At 40.8% G+C, this 23,427-nt stretch overlaps 1 protein-coding gene across 3 annotated transcripts in view; it reads left to right on the top strand.

The window, feature by feature from the left end:
* SGIP1 (SH3GL interacting endocytic adaptor 1) overlaps nucleotides 1-23,427 on the top strand; it is a 933,552-nt gene that overhangs the window by 26,317 nt on the left and 883,808 nt on the right. The window lies entirely within an intron of this gene.

Genomic DNA, 23,427 nt, shown 5'->3' with positions numbered 1-23,427 from the left:
GTTCAATACGGTAACGTAATTTACCAACTACAATGGGGAAATACAAACAAACTTCAGAGTAAGCTGCAATAATAATAAATTCCAAACATGTTCCATCCATCCCTGTTAAGGATTTACTTTTGGTATTGTGACTATCAAAACTTAGACATGATCTAATATGCATGCCATGAAGATAAGTATAAATTCATTTAATTTGAAAGCAGATAAACTCAAGAACAAAGTGGATTGTAGACTAGCGTCGACTAATGGGGAACCAGTGAACAACTAAGTAAAAAAATGTGGCTAAAATGTATTTTGTATTGACAATTGCTTGTTTCTAGGCTATTACTGTGTCTGGTTGACTGCACCCTGATACCCTTTCAGATAAGTCATCCGTTCTTCCCCATTTGAGCTTACCGCTAGATACCTTCAAAACATAGAATATGACATTTAATAAATTATGTATTAGGGATGCATAATTTAAAAATGATACTTGCAGTGCCATTAGAGAATCCTTCAAGAGTGAGGTTTTGAATGTTTAACTAGGGGAATGCAAGATTTAAGGAATTTGTACAAGGTCTCTCCATCAGGAAACAGGCCTACTTGGTGGAAGTGAGGAAGGCACTGATTGTCTTTTGTAATAACTTAGTGGAAATCACAGTTGTATCTGGGAAAGGGAAATTATTCCCAGGTTGCACCCAAAATGTACGGGAAGGGTTACAGAGACTCATTCTCCTAACTGCTTAGTCACAAGTGTTCCTTCAGAGCCAATATTCAGAAACAGCAGTGTTTGCATTGTTTAGTGATGACCTCATGATCAGGCCATCCTTTCTCATTATCTTGAACTCACTTCAGGGGTAGAATGGTCTGTGTCACAGACATCCCAGTGCCTTGATCTGGTAAGTCTCACTTGCATTGACAGTACCTGTAAAGTAAAATGAGAGTTTGTGATACTAAAGGACACAATATGAAATGCAATAAAATCTTTGCATGTAAAAAAACAACCCTCCTAAGTGGTCTTAAGGATGAATTGTAAAAAGTTTATGATGAGGTACTGGCCTGTCCATCTTCATCATTTATAAGACACTGTTGTCTGTGTTACATCCCTCTACGAAAAACATGCTACGTTTTTGCTCATTCGAATTTTCATAAGCATGCGCATTTATGTTCTTGAAGTCACCCACTAGCACTTAATAACTTGGACAACAAAATATTAGCCAAGGTTCTTGTTAATTTGTTCAAGTGAACAATGGTGTTTTCTGGTTTTACCTAGCCAGGGTATTCTAAAAAGGTCTGCGTTTCATAACATTTAGGCCCATGCTCTCTAGTCTGCATCGCTGGGTACCAAATAGGCTTTCTATTCCTGCTAATAACATTTATGTTTGAGGTTCTTCACAGGATGGGGGTTGATAATCATGTTTTTGTTTTTTAACAACTTAGTTTCCTAACTGCCCCCTTTTTGTATTGACTTCTGTTGTCAGTCAGATGGGATATGCATTGCAGGGCTTAAAACTTGAGGGTACGTAGACCTTTTTATACAAGCCATCTCACAAACTGCATACTAGCTTGCCTTAAGTGCCACTTCCAAAATCACCTCCAGTGTAGCTCCCAGTCTGAAAAAAACAGTCCAGTTATTCCAAAGTGAGACTGTTAAAAACCACGGTGATTGATTTTGAACTACAAATACAGGAATACCAACAGCAAATGCTAGTTTATGCATTAAGTAAGCCATCCTGATGTATACCACTCATTATGTATGCCAAATGAGTTTCTTCTGGAAACTTAAGGTATATTTTTGTAAGCTGGTACTACTGAATAAACTATAAACATTCACCCTGATATTTTCGTGGTCACAGGCAGCCTTCCCTTTTCAGTGTTGAGCTGACACACTGACTTGTATAATTAAAGTACCATTCCTGTATTGGTAACTGAAATAAATCTAATTGTAAGAATACTTCTTCTAATACCGCTGTCATCAAGCAGTAGCCAATATAATTAACTCTAACAACCCTTTTTCAAACATAGCTCCTTTGCCAGGGTTTGTTTGCAGAACAAAAGCAATGCTCCATATAACCACATGACTGCCACACAGAGGCTACATAATGATCTGCTGCTAGCTTATATCTTTAACCCCTTTCACGCCATGGACGTAATGGTTACGTCCATGTCTGCGCCTGTGAGGCTCCATGGACGTAACCATGACGTCCATTTACCTGTCCCCCGAGGGCCGCCCCTTCACCCCCCCAGGTCAGGGCTGGAAGGGGAATTGCTTGTTTTTCTTTTATGTTTAATGAGCGACCCCTTCAGCAAGGGTCGCTCCATGGGGGGCCAAATTGTTTCTAGGCCATTTCTGCCCGCTCCCCAGGGGAGAAAATCCCACCAGAGACCAGGAAAGATTTGTTTTCAAAATGAGGGTGGGGGTATGGCCATAACCCCACCCCAAATAAATGGGGCCATAGTTGTTCTGCCACCAGTGGGCAGATGGGGCAATTACCCCCGATCCACACCCCGGGGGAGGAGGGGGTGCAGAAAGTCTAGTAGATGGCATGGAATAAAAAAAATAAAAATAGTGAGGTGGTGGCTACAAACCAGTATGGGCTGGTTATGCCACCACCCCAACTGAAGGGGGTAACAGTCTTTCAGCTCTCCCCTCTCCCCCCCTCCCCACACACACTAAAACATCTTATCCCACGGCAAGTTTGGTTTGGTTTTACATTTGGGCCATGAGAGCTTGGTAACTCTCAAAATCGTCCCACTTGGAATAGTGAGGGCTGCACTTTTTTTTACTTTGGGACGCTGCCATTCAGAAAAATCCACAAGACCCAGACACATCTGAAAACTAAACATCTGGCTGATTCCAGGGTGGTGTATTTCACATGCACCCCACACCATTTTCTTACCCACAAAGCCCTGCAAACCTCCATCTTTGCTGGAAATCACACATTTTCCCCACATTTTTGTGATGGAACCTTCCGGAATCTGCAGGAATCCACAAAATTCCTACCACCCAACATTATCCTATCTAATCCGATAAAAATTCTGCTGCACTTGTCAGCCTAAAAATGTTTTATTTTTTTCAAACTGCCCTTTTGTCCCCGCTTTGGTTCCCCCTCAATTTCGACATGTTTTTGGCTCTTCCCTGTCACAGGCACTTGGCCCACCTACACAAGTGAGGTATAGTTTTTTCTGGGAGACTGAGGGGAACATTGTGTGGTAGGAAATTTGTCCCGGTGCAGTGATCCCACACAGAAATGTGGGAAAAAAATGTTTGGTTTTTTTAGCTAAATTTGAGGTTTGCTCAGGATACTGGGTAAGAAATCATTGGGGGATCAACGCAAGTCATACCTCCCTGGACTCCCTCAGGTGTCTAGTTTTCAGAAATGTCTGGGTTTGGTAGGTTTCCCTAGATGGCTGCTGAGCCCAGGACCAAAAACGCAAGTTGCCCCCACCCCCCCCCCCCCCAAAAAAAAACCAGGTAGTTTTGTATTTGATAATTTTGATGTGTCCAGATAGTGTTTTGGGGCATTTCCTGTCACGGGCACTAGGCCTACCCACACAAGCGAGGTATCATTTTTATCAGGATACTTGGGGGAATGCTGGGTGGAAGGACATTTGTGGCTCCTCTCAGATTCCAGAACTTTCTGTAACCGAAATGTGAGGAAAAAGTGTTTTTTTTTTTTTAGCCAAATTTTGAGGTTTGCAAAGGATTCTGGGTAACAGAATGTGGTCAGAGTCACCCCATTGTGGATTCCCCTAGGTGTCTAAGTTTTTAAAATGCTCTGGTTTGCTAGGTTTCCCTAGGTGCCGGCTGAGCTATATGCCAAAATCTACAGCTAGGCACTTTCCAAAAAACACATCCGATTTCAATGTAAAAATGTGATGTGTCCATGTTGGGTTTCCTGTTGCGAGCATCAGGCCTACACACACAAGTGAGGTAACATTTTTATCTGGGGACTTGGGGAAACACAGAATAGCAAAACAAGTGTTATTGCCCCTCGTCTTTCTCTTCATTTTTTCCTTCCAAATGTAAGACTGTGTAAAAAAGATGTGTAATTGAGAAATGCCCTGTAATTCACATGCTAGTATGGGCACCCCGGAATTCAGAGATGTGCAAATAACCACTGCTTCTCAACACCTTATCTTGTGCCCATTTTGGAAATACAAAGGTTTTCTTGATACCTATTTTTCACTTTTTATATTTCAGCAAATGAATTGCTGTATACCCGGTATAGAAAGAAAACCCATTGCAAGGTGCAGCTCATTTATAGGCTCTGGGTACCTAGTGTTCTTGATGAACCTATTTTTTTTTAATTCAGCTGTTATTTTCTGTAGGAAACCCTTGTAGGATCTACACAAATGACCCCTTGCTGAATTCAGAATTGTGTCTACTTTGCAAAAATGTTTAGCTTTCTGGGATCCAGCATTGGTTTCACACCCATTTCTGTCATTAAGTGGAAGGAGGCTGAAAGCACACAAAATAGTAAAAATGGGGTATGTCCCAGTAAAATGACACAATTGTGTTGAAAAATTGGGTTTTCTGACTCAAGTCTGCCTGTTCCTGAAAGCTGGGAAGATGGTGATTTTAGCACCACAAACCCCTTCTTGATGCCATTTTCATGGAAAAAAACACAAGCCTTCTTCTGCAGACCTTTTTCCCCATTTTTTTTTATTTTTTTTTTTTTAAACAAAATGAAGTTTTCGTTGTGTTTTTCTTGGTCTCCCTCAGAGGAACCCACAAAGTCTGGGTACCTTTATAATCCCTAGGATGTTGGAAAAAAAAGGATGCAAATTCGGTGTGGGTAGCTTATGTGGACAAAAAGTTATGAGTGCATACGCGCAAACTGCCCCAAATAGCCAAAAAAAGGCTTGGCACTTGAGGGGGAAAAGGCCTGGCAGCAAAGGGGTTAATTTAAGCGATACACCAATAGCATTGGCAATGTATGCAATAAGCATTTTGAGTATGTTGATAATAGTCAAGCAATCAAATACCATAATGTAAACAGAATGATATAGGGCAAACTAGTTAATTACAAAAGGTCATCATCTGATTGTGGTAAAGCAACACACTTGATAATGAACAATTGTGCATAACACTAAGTGTTAAATGCACTTGGTGGGACAGGATTTTTTCCTGCATGGTAAATGAGTCTACTATACCTTTGCCTTTAGTGCTCGATTCCATGTGAATCTGGTATCCTGACTTTTTGTTTGGCCCTGACACCATGTTAACCTAGCTTGCACACAGAGATCTAGACCGGTCTATGTTAATGGAAGGCCCAGAATCTGTTCTGTAACTTGGATGGGCGCCACAAATGTGAAATTCATAATTGGCATAAGACCACTAACTGTCCTATGATGTCACATAAAGCAGTGGTGTCAGCATACTGAGTTTTGTGAATCATGACCAGATCTTTTTTTCTGTGTCAGAATAAAATGCAGTCTACTGACCCCACTCATAAAATTCCATTGAGTGTGCATCCTGATCTGTATGTGGACATTCCCCGTGTTTATAAAGTGCATGTGTGTGCAGTAAATATGTAACCTGTAGTAGGTTGTTTGTGGTTGGAGTCTGAGTATTGAGGCTATTGGGGTCCATTTGGAATGTTCTCTAGTTTAGCATGGCGGATGAAATGGGGTGAATACGTCTTACCCAGACAATTTAAGTGTGTTGCCTTCATTCCTGTGACTGGAGTATGGAGAGCCAGACACTGAAGTGAAGGAAGATGGAGATAATTCAGAGAGGGCCTTGATGATGCTGCAGCATTTTTCACCCACACGAATGAACATGCCCTTACAGGAGGTGGACTATTTTTCACCCATCTGGAGGTAAGAGGATGTTAGGGGACAACAAATCTTTCACAAAACTACAAACAGCGTTATTCAATACAGTATGACCAATGTGGCCACATAAGGAAAACCAAGCTGGGGAAAAAATTTCAATGGGCTTTATTACAAACAAATGCATAGGTTAATATAGACAATCCTCATTAGCAAATTATAATGATAGAAAATCACTAAAGGGTGATTAAAATGCTGTACATGTCTAAGTTGTATTACCATCAAGCAGACCTAACACACACTGCAGATGATACAAAATAACAACATAGCTTGGTGACTGCATAACACGCGTACATCACGCTCAACATGGAAACAATTTCAAATACAAACAGTTAGTTACAAAGTAGGACTATCCCTACAAAGAAGGTCACTAGCTGACATTACCAGGGCTAGTCAGATTTGTGAACAAAACAAAAAGAGAACAAAAATAATTTGGATAAGTGACATCTCGGCCAACCTCAGGCTAACTAGAATTGGCAAAAAGTAAATAAAAGGAGACGTCAGCATTTGAAGCTCTGCTAAGAGTCTTCAAATAGGGTCGGAAAAATCCTAAATCTAAGCTTTAGCATCAGGATAGTTTAGGGAAAATCAAACATATAAAACTAATTTATACCTAGCAAAACCCATTAGGAGATTTAGTCAATGCAGAAAAGAGTCACCAGCAATAGTGACAAGGGCAAAATTCAGCAAAGTCTTTGATAATCAGCATTAGGAAAAAGTGTCAGTGTGTCCATGGGCCGGGGCAATAGCTTGAAGATTCAACCTGGGCAAAAAGTTAAAAAAATAAATAAAAAAAAGCATGTCCAAGCAAAGAAAACTGCAGCAAAGTCAGGATACAGAGTGCTCAGAGCAAGATCAGGGAAAGCATGCAAAAACGTCTATCCAAGAACGATAAGTTAAAGACCATAAATTGTTCTCATTCGCTGAAAATTCTAAATTTTTGGATCAAATGATTTCATTATCCAATCAAAAGACATCACATGTTGGGCTGCTGTTACCTTGCGAAAGCCGTCCATTATTGTCTTGGGAAAAGGGTCCATCTTCCCCTTGAATACATTATTTGCAACACGTTTTAGGACCATGTTCCTGCTGCTAGGGCATCAATATAAAGTCACAGGCAAAATACAATGGGATATTTAAAATCCACAGTTTAGTTGGCAAGAACGGATGTAAATGGTAACATTATTAACAACTTATAAATAATCATCCTAAAAGAAATGTCATGTTAGCAAGTTGAAAGGGTTTCTTCTCAAAGAAACTGCACAGGTATGGGCCTAACAAACTACTGTGGCTAAGCATTAACTCAAATGTGCCATTTTAATAATTAAAATAACTTAATTTAGCATCTAATTAATTCTACATTATCACTTATTAAGCATAAAACAAAAGATTTAAACATTTAGAAAGAAAATGTGTACTTCAAAATTCATATTGGTCACTATTAAATCTGCAGTTATGCATAACCTCTTACATGGCAACAAGGGTTAACTTGTGAAAATAAAATACTTTCAAAGAAATCTGTTAATTTACATGCTAGAAAATTGTAATATGGCAAAACGATTTTAGTAGAATACTTTATTCTTATTATGCCACATGTGTAAAATAAACAATCACATTTGTGAATGCACATTGTTAGGTTCTGAAGTGCCCCACTTTATTACTGAACTGTTAGACATTAGTATTCGTAAATAAATATATGGGCACGTCTAAGAATATATTGTGACTAAATATGTGCAGTCATTATCACAGCTGCAACAGTGACAAAGGGCTTCTGATTAGTTCTCTCTCAGCACTGCCCTATGGTAGATGCTACAGGTAAGGGTGGTACTGTAGTCTGTTGTTCAAAGTGAGAATGCTTTTAGACACTGTCTGCTTTTGTCTGTCCCTGGTTACGCTTCAGTAAGGTAGATGACAGAAGCGGGGACCCGACACTTCATTGTGCCCTTTTTTGAGTACTCTTCTTGGAGCCAGCTTCATTGCTACCAGCTGTGAGAGCCTTCACCATGCATACAAAGGCTGTGCCTGAAAAAGAGCAAGAAAATTACGTTTGAAAGAGAACCACCTAAACAGCTTCTGGCACCTTGGACTTTGTATCCACATCCATTATCTGGAAAGTGGGCTCCAAATCACACTAAGCAATTCTAAGCTCTTCTTGACTAAGTAAGGGTTGCTCTGCAGATTACTTGAAGGACTGCTATGTGACTGATGGTGTCTGCATGACCTCCAGTCTCTCGGAGGTAAGGGGACATCACTTGAAGTCTGGCTGGAAAAACAGAGGGCCTGTGCCATCTTGGAGAGGAAAGAAGAAAGCCCCAACGTGTTCTCAGCATGGGGAGTTCCCAGACTGACTGCTTTCTAGGGGCAAAGCCATTGTTGTTTCGAGGGGTTTCCTAGTTTTATCCCAGCTCAGTTCTCTTTCTTAGCTGCATGAAGATATCCACTAAAATCTCATTGTGCTGTTGGCAGATCCGCCTCAGGTCCTCTCAGCTGTCAGAAGCTGCAAAGTTGGCCTGGAAGCTGTGGCTGCCAAAGACAAGTGCCTTCCTGCATCGGCTCAAAGGCTGCAACTGCTGAAGCAGAGTACCCGACAAGCAAGCCTTAACATGCAGTTCAACACGAGTGGCCTAAAGGGAAGAGAGACTCCTGTCTGCAGTCCTCCTTCAATGACGCTAAAACCTGAGGGTGCAAAGTTGCATACCACACTAGTTACCACCACTGATCATCAATATTGTTGAGCAGGTAATGTGAAAGCGAATCTGGCTGGCTGATTGAACTCTAACATTTGCCAGTACAAACATATTGAGAATAAAATCTATTGAACTGATCTACAAACTATCCATTGGTATAGTTGATAGTGAACCACATTTGTCAAGTCATACCAGTTCATTACTTAAGTTACTTTGGTTACTTCCCAGAGAAAGGACGGAGGACATGACGAGGTAATCATCACACTTTACTAGTGCTCATAAGTGAGGATGCAACCTTGTAACTGAAACATCCTTGAAACATCTTTGTAGTGTATATTACTTTGCTTTGCTGTAAGGTAAAGTACTTCTTTTTAACTAAAGATAACACAGGACTGAACAATATGTTACCGTATCTACTTGAGTTTTGAGCTATTGCTGACCATACTACCATCCTGAGAATACTTTTGATCCTCACCACTAAACAAGACAGGTGTGGACAGGGTGAATTCAGACATGTTTACATAGCCATAGTAAGATGGGCACCATTAGCAAATGACTCAAACCACCACGGTTAGAGCCCAGTTGCCCGTCTACCCTGTGGCCTCCGTGGGTCTGAAAGCACTTTAGAGTGCAATGAAAGGCAGAAACCCTCTGAGTGCTTTAATGAGCTAAGTCACTGCACGATAGCCTGTACCCGAATGTCTCTCTATTTAACCAGATACAGTGACCTCCTCTTATTGCATGCACTTTGTTGTTTTTGGTTCTCTTCTTTTCATATTACATTCAGAGAAACATAGGTGCTGTGAAAGTATATCCCAGAATATTATTTCAGGGTAGAACTCAGATGGGATTTTAGTGGTTGAAGTCTTAGTGTTTCTTGTAAAACCCACAAAGCACCAGCCTTAGTTTATACACTTTAGTAATTAGCAACAAGGGGCTGGGGTAACCATTATATGGGTCTAACGAGCCCCAAAAAACTGATACAACAAAGAAGAAAAACTTTGAGATCAATTTACATATAAAAAAAAAGTAATTTATTATCTATGAACCTAGACACCCTACTCTAAACCACACAGATTTGTCCCTAATCTTTAAAAATACAATTCACAAAATGTATACATATACAGTTACATATAAGACTAAGGGAACAAACAGATCAAGAATTGTTTTTACTAAATGTGCACAAACCTCCACTTGCTTGAAAAAAGAATGCCCTGTGTCTTATTAGCAACACTTCGGTAACCCCTATGATGATTACAGATTTCTACGTTTTGGTCCCATAAATGTGTCTATTGGGACCATCATCAGGACTTGGTGATGGTTATACACAATCCAAAGGAATAGGATGCTTCCAAGTCACAGGTTACAATAACACTTGATCCATACTATTTAGATGGATATCAAGGCCAAGATTATATTGCCCCTGCTGTCATCGTTATTTCAAAACTTTCCACTACTGCTCTGAAAAAACATTACATTCACAAGATTTACTGGGTTTTAAAAGTAGCAAAGTCCTAATAACATCCATTTAATGTATTGATTTGCAGCCACAAATGTGAAAAATCCCAGCATGTGTCCTGCACTGTGATAAAACAGTACTGTACTTAGTTTATAATGGTAATTTTTAACTGACGCTTTCACCTAACTATAACCGCACTGTTAGAAATTGGGTCTTTATTTGGCAGAGGTATGCACCCTGTCCTAGTAGGGATCACAATCCTAGTCTGGGTAGAGAAACATCCTAAATTAACCTGTGTTCACCCTCTGGTAGCTTGGCACAGAGAAGTCAGACTTGAGCAGCAATGTGTAAAGTATTTTGAAAGACACCACAAAAAGACTCCACCGTTTAGAAACAAAGAGAATAGTTGTCTGAGTAAAACAAGACCAAAACAAAAAAAATCCAATAAATACAAGTTGAGATATGAAATTTTAAAGACTAAATGTGAAAAGGGTGTTTAAAAGTCTCTCTCTGTCAAAAGGTTACTTGATGTCATGAGGGACAGGTGCAAATCCAAAGTTCAGGCCAACTGCGGTGGAGGGTAGACCAACTACAGATTCCAGTCAAGGTCCGCTGAAACAGTACCTTTGATGGAGTAAAGCCTCAAACTCGAGCGTATGATGCATCAGTTTTTGCAGAAATCAGCAGCAGAACCCACTTCTGAGGCCCAGGCCTGGAGGGGGCACCTCTGGCAAAGGTAGGACTCACATAAGGCAGAGTCCTGCAGCAGTCTTTGATGTCCCTGAGACTGCGGATAACAGGGGGAAAGCCAACAAGCCCTTGGAGAATCTTGGATTCAAGAATGTAGAGAACAGTTCCAGTCCTTCTCACTCCAGGCAAGAAGCAACAGGCCAACACAGCAATGCAGTTGCAGAGTGGCAGTCCCTCCTGGCAGCACAGCGGTCCTTCCTTGCAGAATGTTCTTGGTTCTAGTAGAGTTCTGATTTGGTGGGGTTTGGTGTCCAGTACTTACACCCAAATGTGCCTTTGAAGATCACAAGGTCCCTGTCCTTCCTTCCCTGGCTCCAGGCACTCTACAGGGGATTATGCAGCCCTTTGTGTGTGGAGAGGCACAGCCCTGCTGAGATGTGAGGCTGTGCTAAGCTTCCCCCCCCCCCACCCCACCAATCATGCCCATTAAGGCCCAATAAGTCACACCTAAGCTCTCATTGTATGTGACTGTATAGAGGGAATGCAAACAGCCCTACTGTCACTAACCCTAGATGTGTATTCAGAGACAGGCAGAGGCGCAGAATGGTTAAAGTAAGAAAATGTCAACTTTCTAAAAGTGGCATTTTCAGACCTGCGTTTTAAAATTCGACTTCACCATAAGGTGAGATTTTTAAATTGTGAGCCTAGAGACACCAAACTCTCTAAATTGTTATCCTCTCCCAATTGGAAGTTACACTTCAGGCTGCTTCAAGGTAACCTCAATATTAACCCATGGAAGAGATGGATCTTGCAGTAATGAAATAGTTTTTCACTACCAGCACATGTTAAACTTGAAAGTATTTGTCCATCCTTTTCAATACACTGCAGCCTGCCCTTGGGGCTAACTAGGGCCTACCTTAGGGGGACTTAAATGTAATAAAAAAGAAAGCTTTGGCCTGGCAAGTTGGTGTAGTTGCCAGGTCGAAATGGCAGTTTAAAACTGCACACAGGCTCTGCATTAACAGGCATAATACATGTTTGAAAGGCTCCGGTAGTGGGTGGCACAATCAGTGCTGCAGGCCCAGTAGTTGCAGTTAATTTTCAGGTCCTGGACCCACATGGTACACTTTACTAGGGTCATGTGAGTAAGTTTAATATGTCAATAGTGGACAAGACAATGTTACCATGTTCTAAGCAGAGAGCAAGCGCACTTTAGCACTGGTTAGCTGTGGCAAAGTGCCCAGAATCCTAAAACCAACAAAAGCAAGGCCAGAAAATGAGGAGGAGGAAAGCAAGGAGTCTGGGGTTGACCCTACAGAAAGAGCCATTTTCAACACTCACTAAGATGTTATTACCAGAACTAGCTACAACATCACTTCAACCCTTTTTTTCAGTGATTTTCTATGTTTGTTTTAATGTAAAGTAAAATATTGTGGGGGGGGAGGAGTGTGTGTGTCAGTCTAAACAGTGAATGCAGACTGTGTAGCAGGGGCTTGCCCACTTAATGGAGCTTCATGGTGTATTAAGAGCTGCAAACAGCCTATGCTTTTTTTTATTTTTTATTCTCGCGGCAGCTGTCTTGCGCCCTTAGGAGTGAAATGCCTGGCGGGAAAAAAGTTTTGGTCAATCAAAATCAAGAAGCAGCATTTTGGGACTCCCCATTTTCTTGGCCCGTCTTGACAATATCCCCAAAACTTTAAAGGAGGGAGCTGATGTGAATGAACGTTCTTTGGACAGTTTTGTGAAGATTCATCAAATGGCGCCAAAGTTACTAGTGAAAGACAAAAATGTCTTCATATTGAAACTCAGTATGTACTGATTGTGCAAGTCCATTTTTTGTTTTTGTTTTTTTACACACATACAAATTGACCAAGGCACCTGGACTTGCTTAACCCCTTACCAGCTGAAGGCTTTCCGGCTCCAGTGCTGAGTCTTGCACTACAGCTTTCATAACTTTCTTTTTTTCCACAGCTTGTACCAGGCCAAATTTGTATCCTTTCTGAACTCATTTTGGAGATCCGAAAGGTACTCATTATTGCCATGGAATGAACTGAGAAAATATATCAAGAGATTTTTTTATTTTTATTTTTTTTTTGGTCGGGAGATTTGAAAACGGTGCTGTCCAAGAAAGCATTTTTTCCCTAAAAATTATTCCAATTTAAGGTTTGCTGTACGATGATCCTCCCCCTCCTCAAAGCTTTCAGGGCAAAGAGTTGTAAAAAAACAAAACAAAAAAAAAACTTTTTTTACTGCAACTTTTTAAATTTCTTAACGGGAAGTACATGCTTCCTATTTTTTATGGTTTCAACCTGCTTGTAATTTGTGGTGATAACAAGAATGATACCCATGGATGAAGCAGGAAAGCTTTATATTTCTGAAAACTAGATTGATGGGTGGTAAAAAAGCCCACTAGCCACCAGGGAATAAGTAGTTGTAAAAAGTGAAAGGGAGCAGCACCTGTGCCATCTGCCTGCCTGTCCCTTCCTTGTCCCTATTGTCGTCAGCAGGGTTGTACCCTAGTGACCCTATTACAACTAGATACATAAATATAGTGTACACCAAATGAGGTTTGTAGAACACATTTATTATAATTCATCAGCTTCGTGCAATAGTCTGTTGCCTAATGCACCCAGTACCAGAAGTATAAAAACATCATAACTTATCACATACATCAACAAATCACAAATTAGTCACTGGAAATATAATAATTTCAACTGAATTGTACTTGTACCTTCCTTGTCCCTAGGTACAATAGCCTTCCCCCTCTAGCCCCCACCCCAGGAGAGGATAAGGGCTTTTTATCCCCAATCTGAATTGGGCGCCAGTACACCACTAGACACGAGGGAAGAAGTAGGAGGAAAAAGTGGGTTGGGGGAACAGCCACAGCCCCTGTGGGCATGGGTCTGTGCTCCCCTCGACCTCAGCCCAGGTACAGTAGTATTTCTCCTCCCCCAGTGTGTCTCTGTGACAGAAAGCCCAGATAGACACCAATGATAAAGGAGTTTAATATAAAAAAAAGATTTAGGGTGGTCCACTCAGACTTGTAGCCTGCCCACGCCTGATTTAGGGTGATCCACTCAGACATCTAGCTTGCCCACACCCCAGAACAGGTGCAACAGTCTCCTTGTGCCCTCTGACCCCTCCCTCAGCCCCTGGGATTAATTGATTAAGGGTTTACTCACAATGTAACCCACACAGAGCAGAAGGCTTACTAGCTACTAGGGAGTAAATGACTAAAATGAAGAAATAGAGGGGACTGTCTGGGCAGTGGTTTGTGCCCTCACCCAATAGCAGGCTCAAGTCATTCTATTCCCAATGAGGGCAGATTGCAGGTTTTATCACCCAGCAGCTCACCGAGGGGTGGAGGAGGCAGGAAGCCCACTAGACCTAAACACCAAGTTTCCATAGGAAATTGATTTTTTGGTTTGCTAATAGTTTTGTCCTGATTTGATGAATCTTCATAACACTTTCCAAACAAAAGGTTCATCCATCTTGGCTTCTTCCTGCAAAGTTTCAGGGTGGTTCATCAAGCATAAACAGGTATAAATTAGGGGTCCCAAAATGCATTCTCTCCATGCAGTTTCCCATAGGAACATTAAACAATGCTGCTGTGAAAACAGCTGAATGGAAATAAACTAAATTTGGCAGAGAGCTAGATGTTCATCCACAAAGTTTGAGTAGATTTTGAGAAATTGAGATTTAAAATGTATAGATGTCTAGGTACTCATGAGGTACACCAACAGGACTTTAATGGGTCCTCGAGGGGAAAAATGTGAGCTGATTGGCTTTTCCGGTGCAGGTTTCGCAGGACCAACCAATGTGATTGGCATGCCGCAATGGGGAGAAATTTTGAAGCTGCCATTACAGAACTAGGGAGCTCAGTTCCCAAGTCTTGAAAAATGAACAAAGAAACGAAAAATGACATAAGAAGGCAGGGTATGGATTCCCTGACCCCCCACCCTTTGTGGGATGGGGGTTAGGGGTTCCCTCTCTGGCCAAAATGGTTTAAAAAAAACAAAAAACAAAAAAAAATCAAAAAATGTAACTGTTTTCACGATCCTGCGGAACTCAGCATGGCCCCTGTGTCCTTCTGCAGGACCATTAAGAAGAAAAAAAAGCTACTTCGCACAGCTTTCACCCTATATAGAGGTCAGTCCCTCACCAAACCTTTCTATACTCAGCCTTTGCCCTGCTGTAGGCCTTGCTTGCTGTGGGGGTTGGACACCTTTAGGGGGGGTTGTGAGTTGGAGGCAGGGTCAGGCTGAAGGGCTTGCACGCAGGGGTTCAGAAGCCCAAAAGTGTGATGCCCAGGTCCTGCAGCCAATCCCACACTGTGCACGGCCTGCCTAGTAGATAATGGTAATAAAACCTTACTTTACGTTTAAAAAAAAAAAAAAAAAAACTAGAAATTCACTGAAAAATTCAAAGGTTAAAGTCTCTTTATAGCAAGGTATGTGAATAACAACTTACTTTCTATTAAAAAAAAACCAAAAAAAAAAAAAACCTGAGAAATTCACTGAAAGAACCAAAGGTTAAAGTGAGGTTATAGTTAGATGAAAATGTCAGTTAAAATGTTGCAGATAAAACTCAAAAATCACTGAAGTTCACTAATTCCAGTTAACTGAATTAACTATAACTCACTCCCCTGCCCTGCACGATGTTGTCATCAGTGATGTCATTTCAGATGTCTAACTAATGTTATCATTGATATCATAGAACATGTCATAAGTGAGGTTATAAGCAGGGCTTGGGGGCATGAGTTTTAGTTAAGTTACTTCAGTTAACTTTCACTGGTGAATTTAAGTATTTTTTTAACTTTAAAATGTAACATTTTAACTGACATTTTCACCTAGCTAGAATGCCACTTTAACCCTTGTTTTGTTTTTGTGAATTTGTCTTTTTTTAAATTTAAATATTTAAGAATATTTTATTTTAGATGAATGTTTTTTATGCAAAAGTATTATTACAATGGCTAACTTGGATGGACTGGGCTGCCCAAGCGTAGGGCCAATCCTCCACCCCCAAAAGTTCCAATAGTTTGTATCTGTGCTGGGGCCTAGAGTCCCAATAAACACAGTAAGCAATAGGAAGTGTGTATTCTTTTGGGTGTAGTTTTGACATATGGGCTGGCTGATTGGAGGTGAATCGAGATTTCCTATCCCTTGCCATGCTAAATAGCTTTACTATTCGGGCTTGGCTGCCACCCAGTTTAACCTTTCAAACCCAAACATTTCTAAAAACTAGACATCCAGGGAAGTCCAGAGCCAGGGTGATGTGACTTGTTTGAATCTCACTCCATTTTCTTACTCACAGTGCGCTGCAAACCTCAAACCTTGGCTAAAATCATGCACTTTCTTTGCTTTCCTGTGAGGGGAAAATCCAGAATCTGTGAGGAGCCACAAAAAAAACAGTACCCTACTTCTGTGGATGGTTCTAGCTCCCATGACCCAAAAGGCCCCAAAGCGTGACATAAAAATCTTACATTTTCCCATCAAAACTAACCGGCAATGTGGTTAGCTGCATTATTTGGCCCCTACCTTGGCCATCACGTAGGGGATCCTAGCAAATCTGAAAATAGACACCTACGGTAGTGTGACTTGTGTGTATCCCGCAAAGTTTTTTTTTGTTTTTTTTTACCAGAATAACCTGCAGCCCCAAACCAGCGCTAAAATGTATTTTTTTTTTTTTGAGGAAAAGGAAAAGGCCTGGCATCTACATGGATCTACAGCGTTCCTGTTCATACTTCTGCTAATCAAAACGGTATCTCACGTGTGTGGTTGTGCTGTATGCCTGTGATGTTAATAGATCAACCCAGGGAACATGAACTGCACGTGGAAAAAGATATTGTTGCATGATGCTAAAATTCACATTTCCCTATTTGAATCACTAGAATTGGCAAAGAAAAGAAGATCTGCAGATTATCAAAAAAGAGAATTTCCTTGGAGGCAGATACATCTCTGATGATCTAAGTTGAGTCACACATAAAAGCTAGATTTTCTTCTCCCTACTGCAGCCTGAAAGAAAGGAAGATGTAATATCACCCTAAAAGGTTGCGTTGTTAATGAATGCTTCTTGTTTTTCCATGAGCTTGTCTGAAGGGACAGTCTGTGTCTCAGTTGATGAGGGAGGCATTTTCTTTGAGTTTGTTGTAAATAGATGTGGTTTGTTGTTTGTTGATAGTCACCTACTGAACCCTCGTAGGTGCTTAGGGGTCCTTCTCACTTATTCCATACCTGTCATGGGGTGAGGGACTGTGATCCTGGCCACTGGAGGACTTTTTGTGGAGGGTTTATAGTTGTAATTGTATAATAATAAAATTATAATAATAAAGTACGTTTTGTGAGTTTATAATTGAACTCATATGTACATATGCTAAGATCTTTGAATTTGATTAATTAATTGTACTCTTTCTGCAATGAATTTCACACTGTGCTGTTTTTCCTTCTAAAACATCTCAACCAAAGACCCCTCACCCCACCCCTTCCTCCCCAGATGGTATTACGCTAGAAAATAAACTGCTGCCTGGCTTGAGCTCTTCAGGGAGCTTTTAGAGCTTCTGCCATAAATAAACGTTTGGGAAAACAAACTCAGACAGTGTAGAGTGGTTAACTTGTTCACATCGCATATTGTGGAAGCAGAAAAAGCAACCGGCTCCAGCGTTCTCCAAGTGGGGATTCGGTGGGTTCTCCCGTGATGGAATTTAAGCAAAACACTTAGTTTTACAGCACACGTTATACACAAATTTGGCAAATGGCACAGGATTGTGAAGGGACAGCTGTACCTATTAATATATGTTTTGAGTACTATGGAACACTTGTAATAACACACTAGTATCCTTGGTTATTAGAAGTCACTCATTCATTCGAGTGCCTTCAGTGTTATCATGTTTTTGAATGCCATTATACTTCTTTTGCTTATATTAAAGGCCAAGGCCCTGCTGTGGTAGGAACAAGAAGAATTTCAATCTTACTAAAATTAATGATTTTTATTCAACTGTGTATGAACACACACTTATATATTTATTTATTTCTAATGCATACCTCTAAATAAAGTAGGCATAGGCTCACTTATATCAGAGTGTGAATTACCAAAGTACACAATCTCTATCTGGTTTCTACTATTACTAACCGATTTCTGGGAGATGCAGTCCATACTTTCCTTAAAGGGTGCACTAGTGATTTTAAAAAACAAACATTCAATTAAAATCACAAAAAGGTATACTAAAGTCCTCTCTCCATCCCATAATACAAGTTCAGTCAGTTCATTGTGATCAATTGTAGTAGTACCATACCCTTATTTGTGTTACACTATCTTGAGTTGTCATTCAAATGAGACTGTTTACTCCTAATCCTATTTACATGTTCAGTATAATACTATTCTCTGAATCCTGTATTTCTTCTCAGTTTCATTCAAGCCCTCTTGTGAGCTTTGATAATTTGATTTTTAGCCTGTATTACTTATGTTGTTCCTATTGATCCTTTCAACTCTATTCCAAACCAATAATCTCGGCGTCCAATGGGCGGAGTCAGTGTTACTCTATTTAAATCTTTACCCTGTGATTTGTAATGTTATGATCCACATGTATCCCTATCACTTATGGATGGAATTTATTTTTACAAAAATCAACCTGAAATGTAATCACACATAATTAAAGCAAACCAACTAAATCTGATGTACGGAAAGCGGTTCATCCTGATTGAGACCATTGGTCGGGCCAGTCATTGTCTCTATGCTCAGGGAATACCATGATACTTGTCTACATAGTGCTAGTTCTCTAACACCCCCCTCTCGTTTCTTTCCACTATGTGAAATCCAAACGTCCTCATTCTTTTCACCAGCCACTGTTGTGCTTCAAACTGTCTCACTGCTAGGTATGTTCTATCCTTGTTGGTTATTGCCCTTGTGTGTGTGTTCCAGTATTCTTTTTTTCATCTCACATGTAGTACTTCCAACATAAGCTCGGTCACACATACAACGTAAATTACAAATTTACTTTTACATGATGTATTACTTTTGATAATTCTCTCTTTTCCATTTCTCATTTCAAATTATTTGGTGTGGACAGGAACCTGACAGATCTTGCATTGGTTGCATTTGAAAAAAAACTGTTTGTGTATTCCACTATTATTTTCTTTCACTCTATCTTAATGCTCTCAGCTATTATATACATTATTGTAGTTATGTCTCCCAAAATTCTGTCCAATGTATGGTCGCTCTTTGATATTCTCCAGTTCTTTTTTTAGGATTTGTTTAATTTGGGTTGATACATTTGTTAATGTCAATATCATCGTTTCACCTCATCATTTGCTATGCCCTTTTCTCTTTTGGGGACCAATAATTCTTGTCTATTTCGTGTAGCTGCTCTGTCTGATCACACTCTTAGAATATCCTCTCTTTATAAATTTGTTTGCAGCATCCCTATTCCATCTCTTCAAGTCTTTCTTTGTAGAACAGTTTCTTTTTATTCTTAAAAGTTCACCAAACAGGATACTATTTAACAAGCTTGGTTGATGAGAGCTCTTGACATGTAGGACATTGTTATTAGATGTGGGCTTTCAATGTAGTGTGGATTGGAGTATTACATTCTTAATGAATATTTATCCAGAAATATAACTCTTTCATTGTTTATTTCTTAGATGAATCGCAGATTCAGATCAGAAGTGTTCAATTTATGTTGGCAACATTGGAATTCACCTTTTGTGCCATCCCAGATGATCAGTAAATAGACTTTGAACCTCGTGTTAGACCTGACATGCTGAGGTGGTATGTCCCTAAACATTTTTGATCTTTCTGGGAAGTTTTGCTGATTCCCCTCAGTGGCCTTAGGGTCTGGCACTTTCCCACTGTAAGTACAGTGTGAAAGTACACATGCGCCTTCCCGCACATGTTGGGAAGTGGCGCTGGCCTAGGTGCTATGGTGCTTTAAACATGTAACTCGCCTGACATAGCAGGCCTGTGTGTCCACTTGCACCTTTGATGCTTTTAAACATGTGTCCAGCCTGCCAATGCAGGCTTGATTGTGCGCAAGGACAGGTATGTCCAGAGAGTGAAGAATACCCTTATTTGTTTTCACTGCATAGGAAAGCTGCTCTGCCCATAGGTTGACATGGGAGAAGTGTTGTAATTACTCCTAGCTGCAGCAGTGGATTGCAACCGAGTAGACTCATGTTATTTACTATCATTGTATTTGTCCTGGCAAACTCATTTCTATAATAAAGGTGATTTTGTCAATCATCTAGAAAGTGGACATTTCTCTGCCCTAAAACGCTTTGTGTGCCTTTTAATTTGAGTTCACACTGGGGGATGGAGCAGCACATCTGTGCATTCCCCACGACAGCTATACAAATTTGGCACACAATTGGAACAAAGACCTCTGCCAATTGTGGGCTTGGCTGGATAGATTGAAAGGAGAGGTTTTGACATTTGGCCTCCTCGAAACAGATCACGGCCTCACTGAAGATTACGATCTGCATTCCACTGCCCCTTGACAGACGACTGAAATTTAGGGGAGACGTCTGTGGTTCAAAGGGGAACCCTCTGAATGGCCCACAACTTCAAAGGCACACGACAGTATGACTACTGGTGCCCCACTGCAGCAAAGTAGAGATACACTTGCAGGAACGTGGTGCACACTACCAAAAGAATCTGTGCACAAGGAGTAATTACTCTAGGAAGAGACTGCACTCCCTTTCTGCATCGTGGCTGGCCTGGGCAAAAATGGTTGCTGCTGTGTGGCACTCTGAAGTCTGCTCTCCAAAGGCTTGTTGGCTTGTCCCCAGTTCTCTGGTGGATTTCTCAGGGACATCAAAGACCTCCCATGAGGGATCTGCACCTTCTAGTGATGTCCTCAAGCACTCTGTAGTAAAACAGAAAGGAATTAAAACAAAATACTACCAAAAGATAACAATACAGGTGAGGAAGCAGTACCCTGTTCATAATAGGGAAGCATCACAGTCATGTGAGTATCATGATGTGGCACTACTTTGAATGCATTATCCATGTGTCTCACATCAGGTGGTGAATGGAGCAGGTGAGGTGAGAATTCATGACCGATGTCCATTACTGAGTGAAGTCAAACATCCCGCTAAGGCTTGGGTGATGGTAGAGAAACTAGAATAGCGATTCCTTCTTCATGTAGAGCGCCAGGCGAATCCGGCAGGGGTTACGGCGGCAGGGTGTCATATTTTGCATCAGCTTTAAGGTTGAATAACATGTCATCGAATCCACTGGTTATAGGACGTTTCCTGAGACCTTTGACCTCTTCTCAGGTCTCTGCTCTTAACCTCACCCCACCTTGACATAACCTGATGCCATGCATACATTGTAGAGGGCGTACCAATCTCCTATCTCATTATTATAATACATTTGATTAGAAGTAGGGCAAGTTCTTGAAATTGAGCAGTCAATCTGTTCTTTAATCTCATAGTGACCCAAAGCGAGCACCACCCAGCTCTTCCAATTAGGGCAGCTGATGATGGCAATAAGAATGTCTGTGACTGCAGACCAGTAGTCCTTAGAGAGGAGTAATCTTCTAGCATGTACTGGAGACCCACTGAGGAAGCATCAGAGTGGGGTCCTACATTGTTACAGTCAACAGAACCTGTCTTGAAGCTATCTGGTTAGGTAGGCCTTATGCAGAATATTGAATGAATGTATGTTATTTTGGCATTGTAAGAGACTGCGTGTGGGTAGGTTATTGTCCTGTCCCATTCCTTATTGTTAAGCACTCTCCCCTACTCGAGTCTCTCGTGTCTCACGTAGACCTTATTAATCCAGCTCCTGAGCTTCATGCCATTACCCATCATAAATAAGGTCTTATAATGGTGAGTGCTTGGCACTGTTCAGTAATGTTGTTCCACTTAGCCCGAAGAGCCTTAGTCAAGAGTGTGTAGGTCAAGAATTGACATGTAAATATCAAACTGCTCTATAGGTTCTTTAAATGTGAGAAGCTAGCCGTCTTGACACAGCTCACCCAATGCCATGAAGTCCATTTTACTCCAGTGCCTTAAGTCCCCAGTGGTAAGGTGACCTTGGTGAGTAGGTAGGCTCAGTGGGGGACCTGATGACCAGTAAACTCCTTAAGCAGTCCTAAAAAGACTGAACAGGTAATTGGGCTTTAAGGGGCCACATCCTGAGCAGATGTCTTCTTGGGAGTCTTCCAAGAACCAGAGCAAGCCCATTGTAACTGGTCTATCGGATAATAACCTTCAAAGTTAGGGCTCCCCAGCCTGCCCTTGTCAATCAGAAGTCTCCGCTTGGTTGAAGCAACTCCATGCCTGCAATTGTACTGTGTAAGCTCAACAAGCAGCGTATCCAGGACCTGAAACAATTTCCTCATGAAGTATGATAGGAGACTGGCAAAGTAGTACAATAAGTGGGAAAGTGTTACCATGCTGGTCAAAGGTGATGTGGCGCATGACCAAGTACTGGGGGGACTGATAACTTTATCCAAAATGTTACTTGAGCCCTCAAGGCCGAAACTGCCTTGGTGTAGTACCTTTCAAGTAGATCATGTTAAGAATGGAAGATTCCGCTCCAAAAGTAGCAAAGAGATGTGCCTTCACAGTTTAGTATCCTGTCATCCTTATCTAATTGTACAGCAGGGATTCCCGGGCAAAGGAAACATATAGCAGTTGAACCATTTAACACAGAGCCCTGAATCTTATCCTATGCTTGAAGCGCATGAGCCATGTCGCTGTGGTCTGCCCTAATGACCCTGACCTGCTCCAACAGTCTGTTTAGAGTACCGTGTCATCTGCATATAGTGAGATGGCATAAGTTATATTTCCTAATACCCCAAATATTCCTATCTCAGTGTAACCTGATCGCTATAGGCTCTGTGGCAAGTGGGCAAAGCAGGAGGGATAGTTGGCATTCTTGACAGGTCCCCTAATAGACTTTAATGGCTGGAAATTATCTTGCTCATCCCACACTAGCTGTTGGACCTGTCTAAACAGGCCTTGAAAAATCTACTCATCCTAGTCCTATTTTATCAGGTGGAGCTATTTTGAGGACTTACTAGTTGACAAAGGTGTTCTGTTCAGTCAGAAAGTGAAAAAATAGCATTAAATCTTGTACTTGTTACATTTGCTCTGTGTTCAGAGACAGAGGTCAAAAGTCAGTTTGTCTTTATTTTGACTCTAGAGCTCCAGGATTTTGTAAGGTGACCTGTCTGACCTGCTGTAAAAAGTATGAAATGAAAGGCTGTGTGGGATTTTCCTAACACAGAACATTTAAATAACTAAGCCAACTGTACAAACATTTCAAAATACATCAGTATTGTGAAAGACTATTTTTTGTTCAGTGTGGTGAAAAAAATATTTTAATAGGATTAAAACAAATAAAAACACTTTACTTGGTGATGTGCAAATGATTTTCTTGAAACCCTGTTTTCACAGATTATTAATACACTACATAGTTTATCAGTAAAGCTGCAATTTAGTGGAAAGGTTTGTAGACATTTCTTGGAAACTTACTGCCTGCAAAGGACAGTGTACCACCACATCATCCTTTAGTAATGTAGCTATTAAAAGTGAGTGTTTAAAATTTAAGCTGGGAAATACTTCTGCATTGATGGCAACGCTATTAGTAAACTAAGACAAGTCACGGTTCATGTGTACCTTGCATGTGGGCTAGATTCTTATTAAACTTGTAGCAAACGTTGCGTCGATTTAATCAACAAAATAGGTTTTTTGTTCACATATTTGAATGTGCACTCATGTTAGAATGAAGGAAAAGGCCACTCTGTAAAATAAAATATTTGCCTCGGATCAC

The sequence above is a fragment of the Pleurodeles waltl genome, chromosome 4_2, assembly GCF_031143425.1.
Source record: "Pleurodeles waltl isolate 20211129_DDA chromosome 4_2, aPleWal1.hap1.20221129, whole genome shotgun sequence".
Taxonomy (NCBI): Eukaryota; Metazoa; Chordata; class Amphibia; order Caudata; family Salamandridae; genus Pleurodeles; species Pleurodeles waltl.
This window is presented reverse-complemented; position numbering and strand designations above follow the sequence as displayed.